At 34.2% G+C, this 25660-nt stretch overlaps 1 long non-coding RNA gene and 1 pseudogene across 1 annotated transcript; both read right to left on the minus strand.

The window, feature by feature from the left end:
• Positions 1-303: 303 nt before the first annotated feature.
• LOC136039093 (alpha-mannosidase 2-like) lies at positions 304-4222 on the minus strand (annotated as a pseudogene).
• Positions 4223-5176: 954 nt separating this feature from the next.
• Positions 5177-22595, minus strand: LOC136039044 (uncharacterized). Its single transcript, XR_010620360.1, has 2 exons — positions 22538-22595; positions 5177-5316 (listed from the first exon to the last, which is right to left on the minus strand). It is a non-coding gene; the product is annotated as an uncharacterized LOC136039044 (long non-coding RNA).
• Positions 22596-25660: the final 3065 nt, after the last annotated feature.

A 25660-nucleotide genomic window follows, 5' to 3' on the forward strand; every position in this document is an offset into this window, starting at 1 on the left:
GCTTGCTAAAGCCTATTGATTCCACATGCGACCATATCATCGAAAAAAGTATATCTGCGGATCACAAATAATGCTCCAAATAACGGTCAAGATTCTTATAAAAAGGTCTAGAGGTGTAATAGCCACTCCAGTAATGGTCACGTTCGTCAGCGTATGTAAAGAAGTCTCCCGCAAATAATGGAAAGAATTGACTAGCATCTGACATTCGTATTGGTGACAACCGAGCCGATTCTTGGTGAGCATCTTCAAAGTAATCAGCCAGGGTGCCAAATTGGGCCTGTACATGCCAATCTTCTTGAGCGTTCATGTATTCAAAAAGCTTTTTGTAATTCTTGAATTGAGCGTCCCATTCACCTTCTGTATTATACCTAAAATCATCCCCAAGGGGCACCAGAAGAGCATAGAATTAGAAATTTCTGCACCGTCGGAAAACTGAGGATTTATTTGAAAAGGCACAGGTTTTCTATTCCGGTCAAGTACCTTAACGTTCGAAGATGAAACTAAAATATGTACAACCTCTTCTCGACTTCTAGGTAGTGAGTTGAAAAATATCACTTGAAATAATTCGCTAGGCCCGTCTAAGCTTACAATTTTTCTCTGTGGGCCGTTGTTAAGAAACTTGTTTATATCATCAACCACAAAGTGAAATTTTTGGATGTTGGGACTATACTGAATTTGATCATTACTAAGAAAAAAGTCGCTAGTTTGACTGATCACTGACTTAACATTCAATATTGACTGAAACAGCTTATTCCCATAATCATTGACAACAAGATCTCTGTCAGTGCCAGTGATGCCATCATGATGTTGAAATAATGAAAGATTTCGACGCGCACTTGTTAATCTTTCCGTTAATTCAGTGGTCCAACTAGGCTTGCTAAAGCCTATTGATTCCACATGCGACCATATCATCGAAAAAAAAATATCTGCGGATCACAAATAATGCTCCAAATAACGGTCAAGATTCTTATAAAAAGGTCTAGAGGTGTAATAGCCACTCCAGTAATGGTCACGTTCGTCAGCGTATGTAAAGAAGTCTCCCGCAAATAATGGAAAGAATTGACTAGCATCTGACATTCGTATTGGTGACAACCGAGCCGATTCTTGGTGAGCATCTTCAAAGTAATCAGCCAGGGTGCCAAATTGGGCCTGTACATGCCAATCTTCTTGAGCGTTCATGTATTCAAAAAGCTTTTTGTAATTCTTGAATTGAGCGTCCCATTCACCTTCTGTATTATACCTAAAATCATCCCCAAGGGACACCAGAAGAGCATAGAATTAGAAATTTCTGCACCGTCGGAAAACTGAGGATTTATTTGAAAAGGCACAGGTTTTCTATTCCGGTCAAGTACCTTAACGTTCGAAGATGAAACTAAAATATGTACAACCTCTTCTCGACTTCTAGGTAGTGAGTTGAAAAATATCACTTGAAATAATTCGCTAGGCCCGTCTAAGCTTACAATTTTTCTCTGTGGGCCGTTGTTAAGAAACTTGTTTATATCATCAACCACAAAGTGAAATTTTTGGATGTTGGGACTATACTGAATTTGATCATTACAAAGAAAAAAGTCGCTAGTTTGACTGATCACTGACTTAACATTCAATATTGACTGAAACAGCTTATTCCCATAATCATTGACAACAAGATCTCTGTCAGTGCCAGTGATGCCATCATGATGTTGAAATAATGAAAGATTTCGACGCGCACTTGTTAATCTTTCCGTTAATTCAGTGGTCCAACTAGGCTTGCTAAAGCCTATTGATTCCACATGCGACCATATCATCGAAAAACGTATATCTGCGGATCACAAATAATGCTCCAAATAACGGTCAAGATTCTTATAAAAAGGTCTAGAGGTGTAATAGCCACTCCAGTAATGGTCACGTTCGTCAGCGTATGTAAAGAAGTCTCCCGCAAATAATGGAAAGAATTGACTAGCATCTGACATTCGTATTGGTGACAACCGAGCCGATTCTTGGTGAGCATCTTCAAAGTAATCAGCCAGGGTGCCAAATTGGGCCTGTACATGCCAATCTTCTTGAGCGTTCATGTATTCAAAAAGCTTTTTGTAATTCTTGAATTGAGCGTCCCATTCACCTTCTGTATTATACCTAAAATCATCCCCAAGGGGCACCAGAAGAGCATAGAATTAGAAATTTCTGCACCGTCGGAAAACTGAGGATTTATTTGAAAAGGCACAGGTTTTCTATTCCGGTCAAGTACCTTAACGTTCGAAGATGAAACTAAAATATGTACAACCTCTTCTCGACTTCTAGGTAGTGAGTTGAAAAATATCACTTGAAATAATTCGCTAGGCCCGTCTAAGCTTACAATTTTTCTCTGTGGGCCGTTGTTAAGAAACTTGTTTATATCATCAACCACAAAGTGAAATTTTTGGATGTTGGGACTATACTGAATTTGATCATTACAAAGAAAAAAGTCGCTAGTTTGACTGATCACTGACTTAACATTCAATATTGACTGAAACAGCTTATTCCCATAATCATTGACAACAAGATCTCTGTCAGTGCCAGTGATGCCATCAAGATGTTGAAATAATGAAAGATTTCGACGCGCACTTGTTAATCTTTCCGTTAATTCAGTGGTCCAACTAGGCTTGCTAAAGCCTATTGATTCCACATGCGACCATATCATCGAAAAAAGTATATCTGCGGATCACAAATAATGCTCCAAATAACGGTCAAGATTCTTATAAAAAGGTCTAGAGGTGTAATAGCCACTCCAGTAATGGTCACGTTCGTCAGCGTATGTAAAGAAGTCTCCCGCAAATAATGGAAAGAATTTACTAGCATCTGACATTCGTATTGGTGACAACCGAGCCGATTCTTGGTGAGCATCTTCAAAGTAATCAGCCAGGGTGCCAAATTGGGCCTGTACATGCCAATCTTCTTGAGCGTTCATGTATTCAAAAAGCTTTTTGTAATTCTTGAATTGAGCGTCCCATTCACCTTCTGTATTATACCTAAAATCATCCCCAAGGGGCACCAGAAGAGCATTTGTCTTAAACAAGGTTGACTTCTTGCGATATTGGTCTAGTAAAAGATAAGCCCTTTGTTCAATGTTTTCAGGAGTAACAGGAATGGGAGGAACTCGCCCGGGACAAGACAAACCAGAACCTCTTAAACGGCGGAAGTCAAATTGGCAGCAGACCTTCGGATCAGGACCACATGTATGGGGAACGTCATAGCTGTAGAAGGGCATTAAATGAGCAAGTATTTCCGTCGAGTCCTTAGGATCCCAAGTTTGTCTCCATCTAAATTCCAATGTCTTGTTCCACGCAAAAGGTTTATTAACTTCGTAATGACCTCTTTGGATAACCATTTGCTCTAGGCCCATTCGCTGCAGTAAGTAGGCCATTGTTGGTGACAGTCCAAATGGATCAATTGCCCAGCCATTCTTTGGCTTTATATTTAAATTGTTTGTGAGCCACTCATGACCAGCGGCCATTTGTTCGATAATACCATCATAGTGAGAATTTGCTTCATCATTCATCACCCATCCACCAGTTACAATTTCTAACTGACCATTATTCACCAATCTAATAATTTCAGCCTTTGTTTCATCCGAGCTTTCATTCCAAAAAAGATACAAATAAGAAATTTCAGCCCATATAAATTTCCTCCCTTTATCTTTGCCTAGTTTATTGACCATGTTATTGAATATATGTCGGGTTTGGCCCTGATAGTATTGTTCGTAAGTTTTGATCCAGCCTGGATCGTTATGAGAATGCGGCACAACAAAACTTTTAGCTTATTGCCTCTATCCCTTCTTGACCGAACATCGTCGTAAGTTATATCCCAGCCTTGCTTCCACGCACCGCCATCTCGGTTTTCGAATCGGATTTTGCTATAGACGTCTTTCATTTGTAAATCAGTTTCTTTTTTTCTATTCGGTTCAAAGGACAGTCATTCTCAGTAATTTTACCAATGGCCCTCTGATAGAATTTGCTTGGTAGCGTAGCCAGATTTTTTAATGCACTTATTTCACTGGATTCTGAAAGTCCCTCAAATTCGTCCTGAATTTCAAGAATTGCAATTTTATTTCTTTTAATACCTTCTTCTGACATAGTGAGTCGTTTATCTTTATCGTAGACTAAATCAACATCAATGGGTTCTGATGGTTTTCTTGATAAGCCGTCAAATAAATACCAATATGTGAGAGTGGTATCCGGTCTGTAGCGTCATCTTACAATGACGTCATATACAAAGCCTTGTATATTTATAATGACGTCATATATAAATTCTCTTTTTACAAACAAACAAACATTCATACATACCACTTATTTTTATATAGATAGATAGATAGATAGATAGATATACATATACACTATAAATTAACTACGTAAAACTTGCAAATATACAAAATTCTTCGCTCTCCCATTGTCTGTATATATAAATAGATTGTAAGGTGAGGTTATAGTTTTAATAATTATAGTTTTTATAGTTACCTATATAGTTTTCCCCATACAATATCTATTTGCCAACCAATACCTTAAACAATCATTTTCTATAAGCTGATAGCATAGAAGATCAGAGAGATAAGTTTCTTATAGTGTCATATTCAAAAGTATGCTTTGATTTAACTGGCACCGCTTTAACGTATATTTATAGACCAACCATTGTATTTGCGAAAAGATACCCGAAATTCCTGACTAGGTAAACTTGATTCAGCAGAAAAAACCTGATTACATCGTCCTGACAAAATTTTCGACCAGTCAGAAGTCCAAAACCTGCATCCCAAGAAAGTCCTGTGGTGGTGCAGTGGGTTTGACCTTAGCTTGGTAATACGGGACCCAGAGATCGAATGATTCAGCAGGAATGCACTGCAGGGCCGAGGCAGTGACCTTATTAGTCAAGAAGTGTCGTTAATCTGATACAACAAAATACATCCCAAGATTTTTACAAGTGAACTTTCTTTGAATAGAGCTAAGGATGACAATTCCTTTTATGGCCTTCACCAATTGATTCCATTGGAACAGCAATCATTTTCAGCTAAACAGCATGTAACATGCAGGGAATACACAATCAAATGAGATAAAAATTTCAATGTCGTCCATTGAGGGTGAGGTTAGGAGCATATACCCCCTGCATTTTGAAAAATATCTTTTCGGGGGGTATTTCCAAGGAAAGTGGCCTTTTTTGGTATTTTCATCAATAGGTGTTTACCTTTTTTAGCCTAACCAGGATTTGAACCTGGGACCTTCATTCTCCGTTCTGACACCCTCTCTCATCGAGTGACTACTCCAGTATGTTCATTTTGGTGTTTTAAATGGTATATTATTAACCAGACGTCACCTGATCCACAGATCCACAGACCCACAGACAGACAGACAACTTATTTTTATATATAGATATATATATATATATATATATATATATATATATATATATATATATATACATATATATATATATATATATATATATATATATATATATATATATATATATATATATATATATATATATATATATATATATATATATATATATATATGTATGTATATATATATATATATATATATATATATATATATATATATATATATATATATATATATATATATATATATATATATATATATATATATATATATATATATATATATATATATATATATATATATATATATATATATATATATATATATATATATATATATATATATATATATATATATATGTATATATATATATATATATATATATATATATATATATATATATATATATATATATATATATATATATATATATATATATATCTATATATATAAAAATAAGTTGTCTGTGTGTGGATCTGTGGATGGATCAGGTGACGTCATGTTTGTTCGCATATGACGTCTGAATTATTTGACACTAATACAAAAGAAGAAAAAAACTAAAAAAGGTAAAAACTACAAAAAAAACTAAAAAGAAAAAAAAACTAAAAAACCTAAAAAACTAAAAAAAACTAAAAAAAAGGTAAAAATCTAATAACTAAAAAAAAACTGAAAAAATTAAAAAAAGGCAAAAACTACAAAAAAAATAAAAACTAATAAAAAAACTAAAAAAGCTAAAAAACTAAAAAAACTAAAAAAAACTAAAAAAAGGTAAAAAACTAAAAAAAACTAAAAACTAAAAAAGAAAAAACTAAAAAATAGGAAAAAACTGAAAAATAAAAGAGAAAAAGAAAACTAAAAAAATATGAATAAATATATATAAAAATAAGTTGTTTGTGGGTTATGTCTGTCTGTCTGTCTGTCGAGTGACGTCGTGTTTGTCCGCATATGACGTCTGAATTATTTCACACTAATACTAAAGAAGAAAAAAAACTAAAAAAGGTAAAAACTACAAAAAAAACTAAAAAGAAAAAAAACTAAAAAAGCTAAAAACTAAAAAAAACTAAAAAAGGTAAAAAACTAAAAACTAAAAAAAACTGAAAAAACAAAAAAAAGGCAAAAACTAAAAAAAAACTAAAAACTAATAAAAAATCTAAAAAAGCTAAAAAACTAAAAAAACTAAAAAAACTAAAAAAAGGTAAAAAACAAAAAAAAACTAAAAACTAAAAAAGAAAAAACTAAAAAAAAGGAAAAAACTGAAAAATAAGAGAAAAAGAAAACTAAAAAAATATTAATAAATATAAAAAATATAAATATAAATATAATATAAATTAGCAATCAACAAAGCACCGAGACACAAATGACGACCGGGACACAGGGAGTATAAATGACGACCAGGACATAAGTAAAAAAAAAAAACTAAAAAAACTGAAAAAATGGTAAAAACTAAAAAAAAACTAAAAACTAATAAAAAAACTAAAAAATCTAAAAATCTAAATAAACTAAAAAAGAAAAAAAAGAAAAAAGGAAAAAAATAAAAGAGAAAAACAAAACTAAAAAACGAATGTATATACAGACCGGGACACCGGGATAAAAATGACGACCGGGACACAGGGAATATAAATGACGACCGGGACACAGGGACACAACTACAATGGGGACGCCGGGGGGCACAGGGGGATATAAATGACGACCGGGACACCGGGACACAAGGAATATAAATGACGCCCGGGACACTCAAAGAGAAATCACAGACTGGAACACCGGGACACAAATGACGACCGGGACACAGGGAATATAAATGACGACCGGGACACAGGGACATAACTACAAAGGGGACGCCGGGGTGCACAGGGGGATATATAAATGACGATGGCGACTCAGGGAATGGTCGATTAGCAATCACCATCAACAAAGCTCAAGGGCAATCATTAGAATCATGAGGAATAGATCTGAATACGGATTGTTTTCCCATGGACCATTATATGTTGCATGTTCAAGAGTCGGTAAACCTGACAATCTATTTATATGCACAGACAATGGGACAGCAAAGAATGTTGTATATTCGCAAGTTTTACGTAGTTAAAAACATATATATATATATATATATATATATATATATATATATATATATATATATCTATATATATATATATATATATATATCTATCTATATTCACAGGTGGGACATAGGGACACAACTACAATGGCGCGTAACTAATATGGCGCGTAAAGACTTACGCGCGCGGGGGGGCTTGGGGGGGGGCGCGAAGCGCCCCCACCAACTAGGTGTTGGGGTGGCGCGAAGCGCCACCCCAACAGCTAGTATATATATATATTGTTTTGAAAATGTGTAACCTAGAATTATCTGGTCCAAAAATAACTATCAAGTAGATCAAAAGTATCAAAAAATTAGTAGAGAGAATTGATCTAGAATTAATTAGAGAATATAGAATTAATGATGTGAGTGACGCCCTATTTATCAGCACATTTCAAGAGCATAAATTACATAATCCCCTCCCCCCCCCAGAAGTGGTCGCAGTATTTTTAGTATCTATGTCAAATGCAAGTATACTGTGATATCCTTTATTGTGGTATTTCTCGGGTATACTTTAGTATCATCAATATAGTTTCAGCTTTTTCATACCTCATAACAAAATGCTTAGCATAATATTATTTTCCATTACGACGCGATTTTTAATTTTGTAAGCATCATTGTAGTGTCGAGAATATGACATCATTTTGGTATAGACATCATAGCAGAATAAATATCATGATGTCATTTTCACGATAAAATGGAATTTCCTCAGAAAATACTAATTAGTTAAAATATAGCGTTTATTCATGACATCAGTTTTGACGTAAAAATGCCCCCCACAAAAGATGAAGAAATTGAAATACTTAAATCGAAAATATCCTTACTGGAATCTCAAATCCGTCAAGATACAAAAGCACATCTGGAGAACCTCGAGACGTCAAGGAAGAAACAAATTGACTTTTTGGCCTCAGAACTGTCTTGCAGCATCTGCTTTGAGGTGTTTATTAAACCAATTAGACTCCCGTGTCTACATCTATTCTGCCGAGCCTGCATCCTTCAAAATCGAAAAAAGGGGTTGCCCCCTGTGCAGGGCTAATTACACATCAGTTGGCCGTCTAGATGCTTTTCTGTCATGCTATATTGAAAATTTTATTGATTTTTTTTTATACTAGGAGTGAAAAGACCGAAAGAGCTAAACTTGTAGCTACACGTGAAAACTTGGAAAAAATATTTGGAAAATACTTGGAAGACATTGAAAGTGAGGAGGAAAGGAATATTCATCCAAGAGACTTAGTGATTCAATCGGCTGAAAGTGATATTCCCAGAGAGTCGTTGTGCGAGCGTTATGCATGGGTATTTTTTTTTTTTTTCTGTGTTCTTTTTTATGACGAACATGAAGACTGACATTGAAGAAGCATTGGAACTGCTAATCAAATGAACCCTCTCTGAAGTTTACACAAGCATCTCTTCCGTAAGAACTATATATGCCCCCAGGGCGTAAAATACAACGCCTGCCTCTGGGTCGACGGGTGGGGTAGGGGGATTATTTCGACACCGGAGTTTTTGTTATTTAATCTTTTAACTATTTTTACACAATGGCTATTTCAAAATTTTTATCTTATGCAATTAGGGAAAAAGAGCCGGGGCTAGTTGTACTCCGATCACTTTCGACTCTTAAAAAGGGCACTAAAACTTCCAATTTCCAATCGAATGAGTCCCCTCCAAAGTTTATACGAACATTCCTTACAAATGAAATACCTCTGAGACATTTTTTTTTATATAAAATATTGAACCGTTATGGCTTTACTATAGGCAACGCTATTGCGTTGCCACTGATTGCAGTCTAGCTCATTTATTTATTTTACTTTTTCTTATAAGGTAAGGTAAAGGAAACAGTTTTATTTCTATTCTAGCCAATGGAGAGCAAAGCTTGGTGTGTCAGCCTCAGAACATAAGATAGCCTACTGATAATTATAATAATTTATAAGCTTACTGATTTTTTTTTTTGCTACTACAAAATGTGGTTTTCATATAAAAATAAATTTAAAAAAGTTTTTTAACTGAAAGTAAGGAGCGACATTAAAACTTAAAATGAACAGAAATTACTTCGTATATGAAAGGGGCTGCTTCCTCATCAACATCCCGCTCTTTACGCTAAAGTTTGGCTCTTTCTCTCAACTCTACTTTTTAAAACTTTTTAAAAGTATTGTATCTAATTCTATCTTATATTTGAAGTGCTAAATAATATTTGAAGTGCTAAGATAGAATTAGCACTTCAAACTAAAACATCTTCAGACTAAACGAGAACAAATCAAATGAAAACTAATAACAAATCCATGACTCGTAAGCCCCAGATCCCATGTATATATATATATATATATATATATATATATATATATATATATATATATATATATATATATATATATATATATATATATATATATATATATATATATATATATACTAGCTGTTGGGGTGGCGCTTCGCGCCCCCCCCCAAGCCCCCCCGCGCGCGTAAGTTGTTACGCGCCATATTAGTTATGCGCCATTGTAGTTGTGTCCCTGTGTCCCACCTGTGAATATAGATAGATTTATATATGTGTTTCAAACTACGCAAAAATTGCGAATAAACAACATTCTTGGCTTTCCCATTGTCTGTGCATATGCAAAGCCGTATGTACTAATAATGACGTCATATACAAACGCTATTTTTACAAACAAACAAACATGCATCCACATAACTCGTTTTTATATAGATAGATACAATACAAATTAACTGCGTAAAACTTGCGAATAAACAACATTCTTCGCTGTCCAATTGTCGCTGCATATAAATACATTGTCAGGTTTACCGACCCTCGAAAAGTTTTACGTAGTTAAAAACATATATATATATATATATATATATATATATATATATATATATATATATATATATATATATATATATATATATATATATATATATATATATATATATATATATATATATCTATATTCACAGGTGGGACATAGGGACACAACTACAATGGCGCGTAACTAATATGGCGCGTAACGACTTACGCGCGCGGGGGGGCTTGGGGGGGGGCGCGAAGCGCCTCCACCAACTAGGTGTTGGGGTGGCGCGAAGCGCCACCCCATCAGCTAGTATATATATATATTGTTTTGAAAATGTGTAACCTAGAATTATCTGGCCCAAAAATAACTATCAAGTAGATCAAAAGTATCAAAAAATTAGTAGAGAGAATTGATCTAGAATTAATTAGAGAATATAGAATTAATGATGTGAGTGACGCCCTATTTATCAGCACATTTCAAGAGCATAAATTACATAATCCCCTCCCCCCCCCCCCAGAAGTGGTCGCAGTATTTTTAGTATCTATGTCAAATGCAAGTATACTGTGATATCCTTTATTGTGGTATTTCTCGGGTATACTTTAGTATCATCAATATAGTTTCAGATTTTTCATACCTCATAACAAAATGCTTAGCATAATATTATTTTCCATTACGACGCGATTTTTAATTTTGTAAGCATCATTGTAGTGTCGAGAATATGACATCATTTTGGTATAGACATCATAGCAGAATAAATATCATGATGTCATTTTCACGATAAAATGAAATTTCCTCAGAAAATACTAATTAGTTAAAATATAGCGTTTATTCATAACATCAGTTTTGACGTAAAAATTCCCCCCACAAAAGATGAAGAAATTGAAATACTTAAATCGAAAATATCCTTACTGGAATCTCAAATCTGTCAAGATACAAAAGCACATCTGGAGAACCTCGAGACGTCAAGGAAGAAACAAATTGACTTTTTGGCCTCAGAACTGTCTTGCAGCATCTGCTTTGAGGTGTTTATTAAACCAATTAGACTCCCGTGTCTACATCTATTCTGCCGAGCCTGCATCCTTCAAAATCGAACAAAAAGGGGTTGCCCCCTGTGCAGGGCTAATTACGCATCAGTTGGCCGTCTAGATGCTTTTCTGTCATGCTATATTGAAAATTTTATTGATTTTTTTTATACTAGGAGTGAAAAGACCGAAAGAGCTAAACTTGTAGCTACACGTGAAAACTTGGAAAAAATATTTGGAAAATACTTGGAAGACATTGAAAGTGAGGAGGAAAGGAATATTCATCCAAGAGACTTAGTGATTCAATCGGCTGAAAGTGATATTCCCAGAGAGTCGTTGTGCGAGCGTTATGCATGGGTATTATTTTTTTTTTCTGTGTTCTGTGTGCTACTACAAAATGTGGTTTTCATATAAAAATAAATTTAAAAAAGTTTTTTAACTGAAAGTAAGGAGCGACATTAAAACTTAAAATGAACAGAAATTACTTCGTATATGAAAGGGGCTGCTTCCTCATCAGCATCCCGCTCTTTACGCTAAAGTTTGGCTCTTTCTCTCAACTCTACTTTTTAAAACTTTTTAAAAGTATTGTATCTAATTCTATCTTATATTTGAAGTGCTAAATAATATTTGAAGTGCTAAGATAGAATTAGCACTTCAAACTAAAACATCTTCAGACTAAACGAGAACAAATCAAATGAAAACTAATAACAAATCCATGACTCGTAAGCCCCAGATCCCATGTATATATATATATATATATATATATATATATATATATATATATATATATATATATATATATATATATATACTAGCTGTTGGGGTGGCGCTTTGCGCCCCCCCAAGCCCCCCCGCGCGCGTAAGTTGTTACGCGCCATATTAGTTATGCGCCATTGTAGTTGTGTCCCTTTGTCCCACCTGTGAATATAGATAGATTTATATATGTGTTTCAAACTACGCAAAAATTGCGAATAAACAACATTCTTGGCTTTCCCATTGTCTGTGCATATGCAAAGCCGTATGTACTAATAATGACGTCATATACAAACGCTATTTTTACAAACAAACAAACATGCATCCACATAACTCGTTTTTATATAGATAGATACAATACAAATTAACTGCGTAAAACTTGCGAATAAACAACATTCTTCTCTGTCCAATTGTCGCTGCATATAAATACATTGTCAGGTTTACCGACCCTCGAAAAGTTTTACGTAGTTAAAAACATATATATATATATATATATATATATATATATATATATATATATATATATATATATATATATATATATATATATATATATATATATATATATATATATATATATATATATATATATATATATATATATATATATATATATATATATATATATATATATATATATATATATATATATATATATATATATATATATATATATATATATATATATATATATATATATATATATATATATATATATATATATATATATATATATATATATATATATATATATATATATATATATATATATATATATATCTATATTCACAGGTGGGACATAGGGACACAACTACAATGGCGCGTAACTAATATGGCGCGTAACGACTTACGCGCGCGGGGGGGCTTGGGGGGGGCGCGAAGCGCCCCCACCAACTAGGTGTTGGGCTGGCGCGAAGCGCCACCCCATCAGCTAGTATATATATATATTGTTTTGAAAATGTGTAACCTAGAATTATCTGGCCCAAAAATAACTATCAAGTAGATCAAAAGTATCAAAAAATTAGTAGAGAGAATTGATCTAGAATTAATTAGAGAATATAGAATTAATGATGTGAGTGACGCCCTATTTATCAGCACATTTCAAGAGCATAAATTACATAATCCCCTCCCACCCCCAGAAGTGGTCGCAGTATTTTTAGTATCTATGTCAAATGCAAGTATACTGTGATATCCTTTATTGTGGTATTTCTCGGGTATACTTTAGTATCATCAATATAGTTTCAGCTTTTTCATACCTCATAACAAAATGCTTAGCATAATATTATTTTCCATTACGACGCGATTTTTAATTTTGTAAGCATCATTGTAGTGTCGAGAATATGACATCATTTTGGTATAGACATCATAGCAGAATAAATATCATGATGTCATTTTCACGATAAAATGGAATTTCCTCAGAAAATACTAATTAGTTAAAATATAGCGTTTATTCATAACATCAGTTTTGACGCAAAAATGCCCCCCACAAAAGATGAAGAAATTGAAATACTTAAATCGAAAATATCCTTACTGGAATCGCAAATCTGTCAAGATACAAAAGCACATCTGGAGAACCTCGAGACGTCAAGGAAGAAACAAATTGACTTTTTGGCCTCAGAACTGTCTTGCAGCATCTGCTTTGAGGTGTTTATTAAACCAATTAGACTCCCGTGTCTACATCTATTCTGCCGAGCCTGCATCCTTCAAAATCGAACAAAAAGGGGTTGCCCCCTGTGCAGGGCTAATTACGCATCAGTTGGCCGTCTAGATGCTTTTCTGTCATGCTATATTGAAAATTTTATTGATTTTTTTTATACTAGGAGTGAAAAGACCGAAAGAGCTAAACTTGTAGCTACACGTGAAAACTTGGAAAAAATATTTGGAAAATACTTGGAAGACATTGAAAGTGAGGAGGAAAGGAATATTCATCCAAGAGACTTAGTGATTCAATCGGCTGAAAGTGATATTCCCAGAGAGTCGTTGTGCGAGCGTTATGCATGGGTATTATTTTTTTTTTTCTGTGTTCTGTGTGCTACTACAAAATGTGGTTTTCATATAAAAATAAATTTAAAAAAGTTTTTTAACTGAAAGTAAGGAGCGACATTAAAACTTAAAATGAACAGAAATTACTTCGTATATGAAAGGGGCTGCTTCCTCATCAGCATCCCGCTCTTTACGCTAAAGTTTGGCTCTTTCTCTCAACTCTACTTTTTAAAACTTTTTAAAAGTATTGTATCTAATTCTATCTTATATTTGAAGTGCTAAATAATATTTGAAGTGCTAAGATAGAATTAGCACTTCAAACTAAAACATCTTCAGACTAAACGAGAACAAATCAAATGAAAACTAATAACAAATCCATGACTCGTAAGCCCCAGATCCCATGTATATATATATATATATATATATATATATATATATATATATATATATATATATATATATATATATATATATATATATATATATATATATATATACTAGCTGTTGGGGTGGCGCTTCGCGCCCCCCCAAGCCCCCCCGCGCGCGTAAGTTGTTACGCGCCATATTAGTTATGCGCCATTGTAGTTGTGTCCCTTTGTCCCACCTGTGAATATAGATAGATTTATATATGTGTTTCAAACTACGCAAAAATTGCGAATAAACAACATTCTTGGCTTTCCCATTGTCTGTGCATATGCAAAGCCGTATGTACTAATAATGACGTCATATACAAACGCTATTTTTACAAACAAACAAACATGCATCCACATAACTCGTTTTTATATAGATAGATACAATACAAATTAACTGCGTAAAACTTGCGAATAAACAACATTCTTCTCTGTCCAATTGTCGCTGCATATAAATACATTGTCAGGTTTACCGACCCTCGAAAAGTTTTACGTAGTTAAAAACATATATATATATATATATATATATATATATATATATATATATATATATATATATATATATATATATATATATATATATATATATATATATATATATATATATATATATATATATATATATATATATATATATATATATATATATATATATATATATATATATATATATATATATATATATATATATATATATATATATATATATATATATATATATATATATATATATATATATATATATATATATATCTATATTCACAGGTGGGACATAGGGACACAACTACAATGGCGCGTAACTAATATGGCGCGTAACGACTTACGCGCGCGGGGGGGCTTGGGGGGGGCGCGAAGCGCCCCCACCAACTAGGTGTTGGGCTGGCGCGAAGCGCCACCCCATCAGCTAGTATATATATATATTGTTTTGAAAATGTGTAACCTAGAATTATCTGGCCCAAAAATAACTATCAAGTAGATCAAAAGTATCAAAAAATTAGTAGAGAGAATTGATCTAGAATTAATTAGAGAATATAGAATTAATGATGTGAGTGACGCCCTATTTATCAGCACATTTCAAGAGCATAAATTACATAATCCCCTCCCCCCCCAGAAGTGGTCGCAGTATTTTTAGTATCTATGTCAAATGCAAGTATACTGTGATATCCTTTATTGTGGTATTTCTCGGGTATACTTTAGTATCATCAATATAGTTTCAGCTTTTTCATACCTCATAACAAAATGCTTAGCATAATATTATTTTCCATTACGACGCGATTTTTAATTTTGTAAGCATCATTGTAGTGTCGAGAATATGACATCATTTTGGTATAGACATCATAGCAGAATAAATATCATGATGTCATTTTCACGATAAAATGGAATTTCCTCAGAAAATACTAATTAGTTAAAATATAGCGTTTATTCATAACATCAGTTTTGACGTAAAAATGCCCCCCACAAAAGATGAAGAAATTGAAATACTTAAATCGAAAATATCCTTACTGGAATCTCAAATCTGTCAAGATACAAAAGCACATCTGGAGAACCTCGAGACGTCAAGGAAGAAACAAATTGACTTTTTGGCCTCAGAACTGTCTTGCAGCATCTGCTTTGAGGTGTTTATTAAACCAATTAGACTCCCGTGTCTACATCTATTCTGCCGAGCCTGCATCCTTCAAAATCGAAAAAAGGGGTTGCCCCCTGTGCAGGGCTAATTACACATCAGTTGACCGTCTAGATGCTTTTCTGTCATGCTATATTGAAAATCTTATTGATTTTTCTTATACTAGGAGTGAAAAGACCGAAAGAGCTAAACTTGTAGCTACACGTGAAAACTTGGAAAAAATATTTGGAAAATACTTGGAAGACATTGAAAGTGAGGAGGAAAGGAATATTCATCCAAGAGACTTAGTGATTCAATCGGCTGAAAGTGATATTCCCAGAGAGTCGTTGTGCGAGCGTTATGCATGGGTATTTTTTTTTTTTTTTCTGTGTTCTGTGTGCTACTACAAAATGTGGTTTTCATATAAAAATAAATTTAAAAAAGTTTTTTAACTGAAAGTAAGGAGCGACATTAAAACTTAAAATGAACAGAAATTACTTCGTATATGAAAGGGGCTGCTTCCTCATCAACATCCCGCTCTTTACGCTAAAGTTTGGCTCTTTCTCTCAACTCTACTTTTTAAAACTTTTTAAAAGTATTGTATCTAATTCTATCTTATATTTGAAGTGCTAAATAATATTTGAAGTGCTAAGATAGAATTAGCACTTCAAACTAAAACATCTTCAGACTAAACGAGAACAAATCAAATGAAAACTAATAACAAATCCATGACTCGTAAGCCCCAGATCCCATGTATATATATATATATATATATATATATATATATATACTAGCTGTTGGGGTGGCGCTTCGCGCCACCCCAACACCTAGTTGGTGGGGCGCTTCGCGCCCCCCCAAGCCCCCCCCGCGCGCGTAAGTTGTTACGCGCCATATTAGTTATGCGCCATTGTAGTTGTGTCCCTGTGTCCCACCTGTGAATATAGATAGATTTATATATGTGTTTCAAACTACGCAAAAATTGCGAATAAACAACATTCTTGGCTTTCCCATTGTCTGTGCATATGCAAAGCCGTATGTACTAATAATGACGTCATATACAAACGCTATTTTTACAAACAAACAAACATGCATCCACATAACTCGTTTTTATATAGATAGATACAATACAAATTAACTGCGTAAAACTTGCGAATAAACAACATTCTTCGCTGTCCAATTGTCGCTGCATATAAATACATTGTCAGGTTTACCGACCCTCGAAAAGTTTTACGTAGTTAAAAACATATATATATATATATATATATATATATATATATATATATATATATATATATATATATATATATATATATATATATATATATATATATATCTATCTATATTCACAAGTGGGACTTAGGGACACAACTACAATGGCGCGTAACTAATATGGCGCGTAACGACTTACGCGCGCGGGGGGGCTTTGGGGGGGGGGCGCGAAGCGCCCCCACCAACTAGGTGTTGGGGTGGCGCGAAGCGCCACCCCAACAGCTAGTATATATATATATTGTTTTGAAAATGTGTAACCTAGAATTATCTGGCCCAAAAATAACTATCAAGTAGATCAAAAGTATCAAAAAATTAGTAGAGAGAATTGATCTAGAATTAATTAGAGAATATAGAATTAATGATGTGAGTGACGCCCTATTTATCAGCACATTTCAAGAGCATAAATTACATAATCCCCTCCCCCCCCCCAGAAGTGGTCGCAGTATTTTTAGTATCTATGTCAAATGCAAGTATACTGTGATATCCTTTATTGTGGTATTTCTCGGGTATACTTTAGTATCATCAATATAGTTTCAGCTTTTTCATACCTCATAACAAAATGCTTAGCATAATATTATTTTCCATTACGACACGATTTTTAATTTTGTAAGCATCATTGTAGTGTCGAGAATATGACATCATTTTGGTATAGACATCATACCAGAATAAATATCATGATGTCATTTTCACGATAAAATGAAATTTCCTCAGAAAATACTAATTAGTTAAAATATAGCGTTTATTCATAACACGTAAAAATGCCCCCCACAAAAGATGAAGAAATTGAAATACTTAAATCGAAAATATCCTTACTGGAATCTCAAATCCGTCAAGATACAAAAGCACATCTGGAGAACCTCGAGACGTCAAGGAAGAAACAAATTGACTTTTTGGCCTCAGAACTGTCTTGCAGCATCTGCTTTGAGGTGTTTATTAAACCAATTAGACTCCCGTGTCTACATCTATTCTGCCGAGCCTGCATCGTTCAAAATCGAACAAAAAGGGGTTGCCCCCTGTGCAGGGCTAATTACACATCAGTTGGCCGTCTAGATGCTTTTCTGTCATGCTATATTGAAAATTTTATTGATTTTTTTTATACTAGGAGTGAAAAGACCGAAAGAGCTAAACTTGTAGCTACACGTGAAAACTTTGAAAAAATATTTGGAAAATACTTGGAAGACATTGAAAGTGAGGAGGAAAGGAATATTCATCCAAGAGACTTAGTGATTCAATCGGCTGAAAGTGATATTCCCAGAGAGTCGTTGTGCGAGCGTTATGCATGGGTATTTTTTTTTTTTTCTGTGTTCTTTTTTATGACGAACATGAAGACTGACATTGAAGAAGCATTGGAACTGCTAATCAAATGAACCCTCTCTGAAGTTTACACAAGCATCTCTTCCGTAAGAACTATATATGCCCCCAGGGCGTAAAATACAACGCCTGCCTCTGGGTCGACGGGTGGGGTAGGGGGATTATTTCGACACCGGAGTTTTTGTTATTTAATCTTTTAACTATTTTTACACAATGGCTATTTCAAAATTTTTATCTTATGCAATTAGGGAAAAAGAGCCGGGGCTAGTTGTACTCCGATCACTTTCGACTCTTAAAAAGGGCACTAAAACTTCCAATTTCCAATTGAATGAGTCCCCTCCAAAGTTTATACGAACATTCCTTACAAATGAAATACCTCTGAGACATTTTTTTTTATATAAAATATTGAACCGTTATGGCTTTACTATAGGCAACGCTATTGCGTTGCCACTGATTGCAGTCTAGCTCATTTATTTATTTTACTTTTTCTTATAAGGTAAGGTAAAGGAAACAGTTTTATTTCTATTCTAGCCAATGGAGAGCAAAGCTTGGTGTGTCAGCCTCAGAACATAAGATAGCCTACTGATAATTATAATAATTTATAAGCTTACTGATTTTTTTTTGCTACTACAAAATGTGGTTTTCATATAAAAATAAATTTAAAAAAGTTTTTTAACTGAAAGTAAGGAGCGACATTAAAACTTAAAATGAACAAAAATTACTTCGTATATGAAAGGGGCTGCTTCCTCATCAACATCCCGCTCTTTACGCTAAAGTTTGGCTCTTTCTCTCAACTCTACTTTTTAAAACTTTTTAAAAGTATTGTATCTAATTCTATCTTATATTTGAAGTGCTAAATAATATTTGAAGTGCTAAGATAGAATTAGCACTTCAAACTAAAACATCTTCAGACTAAACGAGAACAAATCAAATGAAAACTAATAACAAATCCATGACTCGTAAGCCCCAGATCCCATGTATATATATATATATATATATATATATATATATATATATATACTAGCTGTTGGGGTGGCGCTTTGCGCCACCCCAACACCTAGTTGGTGGGGCGCTTCGCGCCCCCCCAAGCCCCCCCCGCGCGCGTAAGTTGTTACGCGCCATATTAGTTATGCGCCATTGTAGTTGTGTCCCTGTGTCCCACCTGTGAATATAGATAGATTTATATATGTGTTTCAAACTACGCAAAAATTGCGAATAAACAACATTCTTGGCTTTCCCATTGTCTGTGCATATGCAAAGCCGTATGTACTAATAATGACGTCATATACAAACGCTATTTTTACAAACAAACAAACATGCATCCACATAACTCGTTTTTATATAGATAGATACAATACAAATTAACTGCGTAAAACTTGCGAATAAACAACATTCTTCGCTGTCCAATTGTCGCTGCATATAAATACATTGTCAGGTTTACCAACCCTCGAACATGCAACGTACAATTGTCCATGGGAAAAACAATCAGGATTAAGATCTATACCACATTTTTCTAATGATTGACCTTGAGCTTTGTTAATGGTGATTGCAAATACTAATCGAATTGGGAATTACAATCTTTTAAATTGAAAAAGCAGATCCGTTGGAATCATGGGAATGCGAGGAATAAGAACAGCCTCACCCTCATAAGGCCCTGTCAAGATTGTGGCCTCTATTAGGTTTTCCATTGTTTTTTTTTACGGCAAGTCGCGTGCCATTGCAAAGCTTTGGTGGGTTGATATTTCTTAAAAGTATTATTGGTACGCCTATTTTTAGTTGTAGCACGTGTGGTGGAAACCCTGAAGGATCTATGGAATTTAAAAATTCAGATGGATAATTAACCGCTTCATTTGGTTCCAAAACTGTGTCGACTGACTTGTAAACGACTGCCTGGTCTCGAATCTTGTTCAAAACAATATTGTTGATTTCGTGGACGTCTATATTTTTGGGTGCGAGAATCGCTCTTTCACTTAGCCATTTATTATTTTTATAATTTTTTAGAATATTCGGAAATACTTTTTCAATCAATTCATTTTTGGACGTCACTAAATTACAGAAATAAGCAGGTAGTTGTATACGTCCTGAAATTGAGTCTACTGTTTGACCAGAGTCATCGTTTTGCAATCGGACACGCATATTTGTAGTTAATTTTAATATTTTTACGTGTGCCTATAAATTAGAATTTTTTAGACAAGCATTCATTTCGTCTGCAGGAGTTAAACTACGTAAAAATTGCGAATATACAATATTCTTGGCTTTCCCATTGTCTCTGCATATACAAAGCCGTATGTACTAATAATGACATCATATGCAAACGCTCTTTTTACAAACAAACAAACATGCATACATACAACTCGTTTTTATATAGATAGATAGATAGATAGATAGATAAAATACAAATTAACTGCGTAAAACTTGCGAATATACAACATTCTTCGCTGTCCAATTGTCGCTTCATATAAATAGATTGTCAGGTTTACCGACCCTCGAACATGCAACGTACAATTGTCAATGGGAAAAACAATCAGTATTAAGATCTATACCACATTTTTCTAATGATTGACCTTGAGCTTTGTTAATGGTGATTGCAAATGCTAATCGAATTGGGAATTGCAATCTTTTAAATTGAAAAGGCAGATCCGTTGGAATCTTGGGAATTGGAGGAATAAGAACAGCCTCACCCTCAAAAGGCCCTGTCAAGATTGTGGCCTCTATTAGGTTTTCCATTGTTTTTTTTTACGGCAGGTCGAGTGCCATAGCAAAGCTTTGGTGGGTTTATATTTCTTAAAAGTATTATTGGTAGGCCTATTTTTAGTTGTAGCACGTGTGGTGGAAACCCTGAGAATAATATCTCGAGGTAAAAACTGATCACCGACCATAACGATGGCCACTTCGTCGATAGTTGGAGCATTGTATCTACGCACATGTTGGCCAGGAGGCGTTTTGTCAGCGGAAATAACAATTTTATGCGTATAAGTAGGCATCAAATCGATGGCTGTTTTGAACAGACGCACTAAATTATTATTTTCGTGGAAAAGATGTTGTAATTGGGAAACGATTGTCCTTTCAATGTTGGGAGAAATTTCGCAACGTGCATTCAATTCAGAATTTCTATCACTGATGAAGTACAATTGTAAAAATTTATGATTCTCGCCTGAGAATGGTAGAAGAGACCCTGCTCTATGATAAATTTGCCCTTTTACTTTGAAAGTAGACATAAATTGATCTGGATTTTCAATTTGGGCTCCAAACGACGTCATTTGGAAACATGAGTTGTATTTTCTGATTCATTTATATTCCTTATGTCCCGGTGTCCCGGTCGTCATTTATATCCCCCTGTTTCATAGCCCGCTTATTTTTCAGTTTTTTCCTTTTTTTAGTTTTTTTTTACTTTTTAGTTCTTTTAGTTTTTACGTTTTTTAGTTTTTTTTAGTTTTTTAGATGAATTTTTTTTTAGTTTTTACCTTTTTTTCTTTTTAGTTTTTATTGGTTTTTACCTTTTTTTAGCTTTTTATCTTTTTTATTTTTTTTTATTTTTATTTTTAATTTTATTAGTATTCTTTTTCTCTTCTATTTTACATTTTTCCTTTTTTTAGTTTTTTTTAGTTTTTAGTTTTTTAAGTTTTTTCCTTTTTTTAGTTTCTTTAGTTTTTTTAGTTTTTCGGCTTTTTTATTTTTTTATTAGTTTTTAGTTTTTTTTGTAGTTTTTGCCTTTTTTTAGTTTTTTCAGTTTTTTTTTTAGTTTTTAGTTTTTTACCTTTTTTAGCCTAACCAGGATTTGAACCTGGGACCTTCATTCTCCGTTCTGACACCCTCTCTCACCGAGTGAATACTCCAGCATGTTCATTTTGGTGTTTTAAATGGTATATTATTAACCAAATTAATGTGTTTTACAATATACTAAGCATCGTCATAACAAAAATGACGGCAACTAATTTCATGACGTCAGCCGAAACATGACGTCACTTGATCCACAGATCCACAGACCCACAGACAGACAGACAACTTATTTTTATATATATAGATATATATATATATATATATATATATATATTAGCTGTTGGGGTGGCGCTTTGCGCCACCCCAACACCTAGTTGGTGGGGCGCTTCGCGCCCCCCCAAGCCCCCCCGCGCGCATGTCGTTACGCGCCATATTAGTTACGCGCCATTGTAGTTGTGTCCCTGTGTCCCACCTGTGAATATAGATAGATTTATATATGTGTTTCAAACTACGTAAAAATTGCGAATATACAACATTCTTGGCTTTCCCATTGTCTGTGGATATACAAAGCCGTATGTACTAATAATGACGTCATATGCAAACGCTCTTTTTACAAACAAAGAAACATGCATACACACAACTCGTTTTTATATAGATAGATAGATAGATAGATACAATACAAATTAATTGCGTAAAACTTGCGAATATACAACATTCTTCGCTGTCCAATTGTCGCTGCATATATATAGATTGTCAGGTTTACCGACCCTCGAACATGCAACGTACAATTGTCCATGGGAAAAACAATCAGTATTAAGATCTATACCACATTTTTCTAATGATTGACCTTGAGCTTTGTTAATGGTTATTGCAAATACTAATCGAATTGGGAATTGCAATCTTTTAAATTGAAAAGGCAGATCCGTTGGAATCATGGGAATGCGAGGAATAAGAACAGCCTCACCCTCAAAAGGCCCTGTCAGGATTGTGGCCTCTATTAGGTTTTCCATTGTTTTTTTACGGCAAGTCGAGTGCCATTGCGAAGCTTTGGTGGGTTTATATTTCTTAAAAGTATTATTGGTAGGCCTATTTTTAGTTGTAGCACGTGTGGTGGAAACCCTGAAGGATCTATGGAATTTAAAAATTCAGATGGATAATTAACCGCTTCATTTGGTTCCAAAACTGTGTCGACTGACTTGTAAAGGACTGCCTGGTCTCGAATCTTGGTCAAAACAATATTGTTGATTTTGTGGACGTCTATATTTTTGGGTGAAGGAATCACTCTTTCACTTAGCCATTTATTATTTTTATAATTTTTTAGAATATTCGGAAATACTTTTTCAATCAATTCATTTTTGGACGTCACTAAATTACAGAAATCAGCAGGTAGTTGTATACGTCCTGAAATTGAGTCTACTGGGAGCTTTCTGTTTCCAATTGCTAGCAATTGATCTGAAAATGTTTGACCAGAGTCTTGCGAATATACAACATTCTTGGCTTTCCCATCGTCTGTGCATATACAAAGCCGTATGTACTAATAATGACGTCATATGCAAACATTCTTTTTGAAAACAAACAAACATGCATACACAAAACTCGTTTTTATATAGATAGATAGATAGATAGATAGATACAATACAAATTAACTGCGTAAAACTTGCGAATATACAACATTCTTCGCTTTTTTATATAGATAGATAGATAGATACTACTACTACTACTACTAATAACTCACTGCAGCACCAAGCCGCCTGAGGCCAACACAGCTACGCACGCTCCTCCTCCAACCTAATCTATTTAAAGCCTCCCTCTTTACACCCTCCCAGGAAGTTCCCATTTCCTTTAAATCCTTATTTATGACATCCTCCCAACCCAGACAAGGACGACCTGCTTTCCGTGTAGCCCCAGACGGTTGGCCAAAAAGGACAATCTTCGGTAATCTGTCATCCTTCATCCGTAGAACGTGGCCCAGCCATCTCAACCTTTCTTTCATTATAGCCTCAGAAAGCGGGATTGAACCACACTTTTCGTACAACCTACTGTTTGAAATACGGTCAGTCAGCCGGGTACCCAGAACAATCCGTAGGCAATTTCTCTGGAAAACATCTAGTAAATTTTCATCTGCTTTTCGGAGTGTCCATGCTTCAGAGCCATATTTGACCACTGTCATCACTGTAGCTTCCAATATTCTAATCTTGGTTTGTAGGCTTATCTTTCTATTCTTCCAAACTTTTTTTAACTGTGAAAAAACACCCTGAGCTTTAGCTATTCTACTTTTAACATCTTCACTGCTCCCACCATCTTTACTAATAATACTACCAAGGTAACTGAAGCTCCCAACCTGATCAATCTTTTCGTTACCTAAGGTCACCTGTTCATCTTCACTTATTCCCTAACCTTAGTGACTTAGTCTTCTTAACATTAATTTTCAAGCCTATTTTAGCACCCTGAACTCGTAAAACCTCTAAAAATTCATTCATTTTGCTCACACTTTCATCTAATATGCTTAAATCATCAGCATAATCTAAGTCCAGGAGCGTTCTTCCTCCCCATTTGATTCCATGGTCTCCAATTGCCTTTCCTGTGCTCCTTAAGACGAAGTCCATCAAAATGATCCATATAAAGGGGGATAGAACACAACCCTGCTTAACTCCTGATTTAATACAAAACCAGTTGCTAACCTCATTTCCTACCTTAACCGCAGCAGTATTATTCTCGTACATAGCGCAAATCACTTTAATGTATTTTTCTGGTATACCATATAACGATAAGACCTTTGTTAACGCTGTTCTATCAACAGAATCGAAAGCTTGCTCATAATCGATAAAACTAAGGACCAAAGGTGTTTGACAACGAAGGGACTTCTCAATTATTAACCTAAGAGTGAAAACATGGTCGACACATCCTCTACCTTTTCTAAAACCGCATTGTTCTTCCCTTAAAACTTTGTCTACAGCATGTCTCAGTCTAAAAAGTATCATATTACTCAGTAATTTGCTACCTACAGAGACCAGACTAATGCCTCGATAATTCCGACATTCACTCTTGTCACCTTTCTTATACAGTGGTTTAAATTAAGGTTTTCCTAAAATCATTGGGTACTTCCCCTTTTTCAAAAATCATGTTCATAATCTTCAGTAGCTTATTCCTAACCTCAGAGCCACCATATTTAAGGAACTCATTAATCATACTATCAGCACCTGGGGCCTTATTATTTTTTAATCCTTCTAGTACTGTCGCTAATTCTTCCTCACTAAACAAATCTTCCTTCACATCCAAGGTATCACAAACTTTTTCATTTTCATCTATATCTTTTCCTGCAACTGTATCTCGGTTTAGCACATTCTCAAAATGTTCCACCCATCTTTC

This window comes from Artemia franciscana, chromosome 19 (assembly GCF_032884065.1).
Source record: "Artemia franciscana chromosome 19, ASM3288406v1, whole genome shotgun sequence".
In the NCBI taxonomy this organism is placed as follows: Eukaryota; Metazoa; Arthropoda; class Branchiopoda; order Anostraca; family Artemiidae; genus Artemia; species Artemia franciscana.